The 4686-nt window shown below is 32.9% G+C and overlaps 1 long non-coding RNA gene across 1 annotated transcript in view; it reads right to left on the bottom strand.

Annotated features, from left to right (window-relative positions):
* Nucleotides 1-354: 354 nt before the first annotated feature.
* The window catches only part of LOC117104717, an 8415-nt gene continuing 4083 nt past the window's right edge, over nt 355-4686 (bottom strand). Inside the window, exons 2-3 of the long non-coding RNA XR_004444805.1 lie at nt 3100-3170; nt 355-544 (exon numbers count right to left, since the gene is read on the bottom strand). This is a non-coding gene — a long non-coding RNA (uncharacterized LOC117104717). The remainder of the gene's footprint in view (nt 545-3099; nt 3171-4686) is intronic.

The following is a 4686-nucleotide window of genomic DNA, read 5'->3' as shown; positions in this document are numbered from 1 at the left end:
TTCAAGGCCTCTTTAATTGTCAATTTCTATTACAAGAATAGTAAATTGGGCCCTCTAATAACCAGTTTTTCAGTGCCCTACAAGTGTAGAGTGGTCTTGTAGAGTTCTGAAAAACTTTGGTTTTAGATAGTGCTTTCCTCTACCATTGACAATTAAGAGACCCTAAAGAACTTAGAAGAAAAAGGCTATTGAGGGCGCTTTTCTTCACTATTTTTTCCAGAACTCCACAGACTAAAGTGGCCAAAAAACTTAGTCATATTTTGGGCCTTTTTCTTTTAGAGGGCGTTTTTTTTCCCGTTTCCTGCCTATCCAATACTGGACGCTCTAATACAGAAGAAGACAAACAATGAAGAGTATATTCAATATAAATGAATATTTATTTTAAATGCTACAATAATAAATACAATGAAAATTTATTTCAAATACTAGAACTTAATATTTCCAATATTATTCAATATTAAATGAATACAATGAACACCAGAATCGTGGAACAAACAAAGAACATTGAGCTGAGCAGATCGAGACCACTGGGTTGCTGAATTCACTGAAATAATAATAGAAAAAATATTTTTTTAAAAGGAATACATTACATTTATAAGTCTGTTGCAGAGGGAATAATAAAAGTAGACTGAGGAGTAAGTCCACTGCAGGAGGACAATAAAGCACAAACATCAGTTAGTAAGTCCATTGCAAAAAAGTTGAAAATTAATTTTTTAAGCTGCATAAAATGAAGCAATTTGGCTAAGTAGTAAGATTGTCATTGGGGTGGTCTAAATTATTGGAAGGACAATAAGCACAAACATCCAGTTTGTCCATTGCAAAAAGAAAATGTAGAAAATTAAATTTTTTAAATTTTATTTTTAAGGTGCATAAAATGAAGCAATTTTGCTACTTAAAAATAAAGTATCAACAAATTAAGTATCGATACTCATTGGGGTAGTTATTGTTCATACTACATTAATGTATTATTTTTGGTGACATTATATTTTATAATATAATTTAAATTGTAAAATTGACCAAATATGAATTATATCAATACATAACAAAACTGTTACCATTTTAGAGACTATATATACAAGTTTCCATTGGTAGAGGAAAATTGAAAAAAACACAGTTAATACCTAATTCATATTACACTAATATTTTATTGATGTCCTGAATTATGATTACTGTAATATAATTATTGTTATTATAGTTGTTATTTCTTTTATTATAGTTAAATATATATTTATTTATATTTATATATTAATGTCAAATCAACGAAAAATGTACATATTTCAATCTCTCAGATATGGTTTAACTGACTCTTTTATATATTAGTTTTATTCTCACTTAATTATAATTAGTATCAAATTTCACTTTATGTAACATTAGCATTTATGCAAATTACAATTAATTATTATACATATTAGGTTAAAATGACTCTTATCATGTGTTTATTATTATGTAATAAATAGGCAAATACATTGAATCCTTATCCACCTTGACGATTTAGTCAGCGTATGCAACGTATCAAAATTTCTCGAGAACGCTGGCATACGCTGAACTATCCATGTTTATTTTTCAACTGTGGGGGCATGTATATTCATAACGAGTTGGACATATGCATAACGTATTAGTGGGTAGCTTTCGCGGCACTTTGGTAACTGCAGCATAAATTTGGTCACTGCTGAATGAATTTGGTCACTGCTAATTGACGTTTTCCCCTGCTGCAAAGCAACTCACTGAAGGCACTTCCGGCGTTCCATAGTTTTTACTGCAATCCTTGCACACTGCGTAGCTGTTCCTGACGCAATCGGGAACGCTTACTGATTCAACTGACCAATCACCGTCGCCAAAGGAGTCGGCGATAGCGTGTGGATTTTAATGGTTTCCATCAGGGGCGGATCCAGAGATGTCCAAAAGGGCGGGGGGCGATCGACATAACACCAACCTAGGGGGTCTGGAGGCATTCCCCCACGAAATTTTTGTTTTGTAGACGCCCGGAAATAACCTCCGAGGCGTTTTGGGCGATCAATTTTTTTCTTTTTCTTTCTAACATTTTCCCCCATTTTTTATAATTTAGAAAAAAAAGTAGGGGGGGGGGGGAAGAAACCCGGGGATACTGTTGGCAACTATCGCTCACCCTACGCTTGCCGACAGTAGCCGGAAAGGTTGAACCTAGTTGAACCTTCGAGAGAGCTGTCGCCGACAGGGTGAGCGATAGTATGGAAAAATCGTTACACGCTATATTTGGTGACGCTAATTTGGTCAGATGAATCAAAGAGCATTCGTTCCCGATTGCGTCGGGGATAGCTACGCAGTGCAAGAATTGCAATGAAAACAGTGTAGTGACTGTGTAGCGACAGTGTACGGATCTCGATTTCCATAGAATCGCTTATCCTATCGGCGACAGTTGTCGGGAAGGTTGACGTCATCTGATTTGATTTGTCAAAATATGTTGTTAACGCATAACTGATAAATTGTTATGGAATCGTTCTAGTGTAAAAACTTCTCTTATTTCTTTTATTTTCTATATGAACAATTGCTTTTTAGCTTTTTTTTATCGTTATCGTTGAAGTATAAACAGGCCTTTATTCGTCTACAACGCAATCGGCAAAGGTGTCGACAGGCACCGACAAGGTGTAGGGTGAGCGATTCTATGGAAACCGAGTTTTACCAATAATTTATTCGGCGTGCGCCAGGGTATTCGCCAAATTTGTCATATGCTGGCTAAATCGTCAAAGATGACAATGCCATTACAAAATTGTAGGCCTAATGGTCATTTGGAATTTAATACTAATTAGAAAATCACTTTATATAGTTTTGGTATTGTTTTGTCATATTAATGACATAAATGAAATAATTTTATTATTTTGATCTCTCCAATTGTATTACCCCATTAATTATATTAATTTTCAATTAAAAGTTTATTTTTGTTAAACTTTCATAATTTATTTAAATTTATTTTAAAATAATTTAATTAGTGAATATAACAGTTTTTGTGTTGTAATATTGAAATTAAAATGTTATTCTTAGTGCTAACCAGGTAAAACGTTATCCCACAAAGCATTTTACAATGGACATGAAATTCTAATAAGAATAAGTTTTTTGACTTACCTTTCAACAAAATTAACGAGCACAAAACGAGAAAGTAACATTGTAGCCACTGGTCCACTGGAAATTTTTTACTGAAATAAAATACATACATTAATTAAAATAACATAATTAGAAGGAATTTAACATTAATATTTAAATGTGTATTAATTTTGATTACAAACATTAAATGTAAATTGTAATTATAAAATAATAATTGTGTATAGCCAATAAAAACAATACTTTATTACTATTATTATTACCACTTTTTAAATTTCAACATTAAGTCAAGTAATTAAATTTTAATGTTAATAATTACTGTAATTATATTAAGAATAAGAATTGTATAAATGTATTTTATATTAATATATATTTATACAAACGTAATAACATAATGCAACATTCTTGTACATTATCTCATTACGTTTAGATGTATCCACGGCGCAATTAAATTACTTTACGGTATGGCCAGCCAATACCAAGTACTTTTTTCCTGCCCATATTCCCGACTGTAAAATAAGGCCTATGTGGGGGAATAAATTGAACCTGGAAATTTGCCCACACACTTCGGAAAATAAAGGCTGTTTTCTGCGCAGTTGAAAATCATGTATATATTATTTTGCCCAGTGCATTGTGGTGATTCTGCGTTCCTATCGATTTTCTATGCATATTTGATCTAGTTTTTGATGTCATTCGTGCAATATAATTAAAATACAGTATGTTCCATATTGAGTGTTTCTGCATTATACAATAATCATCAGTTTAGTTTTGTAACAAACACCAAATTTCACTGATTTTAACTCATGTCCATGCCTACAGCAAAGTTTTTTAACGTAGGAAAGTTTTGTAAAATTAATGAATTATTCATAATCATTCTTATAGAACATATTTTGCGTATACAAATATGTGTCAGCCTTAATGATCAGTTGCTCTGTGCAATAGCGAGCAACCTATTGTTCAATTTAAAAAAAAATATTATATTTTGTGACAACTGAGCGGATACATTGATTAAAAAGCGCTCTTTTAATAATTTTAGATGTTGCAGTCAAGATTAGATGGGGTGGACATGCCTAATTCAATAAAGGTTTCCAGTGAGCAAAATGTCTTTGATATGAGCACTTTTAAAAAAATTCTTGTGTTGGCAACGTTTTTGAAAAATCCAAAAAATGGGTATGTCGATAGGAAAAGTTTTTTTTTTTTTTTTTACCAATGATGTGTTTATGCGTAGAAAGTAGGAAACACACAAAAATCAGTCTGGAATTAGGAACCTCGAAATTGAGACCACGGGCTAGATGTGGTCTCCATGCAGTATAATTAGCAGTGACGTAGGTGTGGGCGCACGCCTCTACAAGAATTACTCGCCCCCCCCCCCAAGTACCTCAAGGAAGTCCACTCTTTAAATGCTTAGCATACAATGGTGGCGCTACGGGAGCGGGGGGAGGGACATTTCCCCAGAAAAATTGTCCTTTTCCCCAGTTTCTTCAGTTCCCCCACATCTCAAAAAAGAAAAACCACGATTCGTCGGGAAGAAACAAAAATTATATGTATGTTCTACATATTAGTAGACTATATATAAAACGATTAAATAAGCCTCTGAAACCACTAAATTGT

This window comes from Anneissia japonica, unplaced genomic scaffold (assembly GCF_011630105.1).
Source record: "Anneissia japonica isolate Jap-2015-1 unplaced genomic scaffold, ASM1163010v1 scaffold287712_len2945570_cov188, whole genome shotgun sequence".
Taxonomy (NCBI): Eukaryota; Metazoa; Echinodermata; class Crinoidea; order Comatulida; family Comatulidae; genus Anneissia; species Anneissia japonica.
This window is presented reverse-complemented; position numbering and strand designations above follow the sequence as displayed.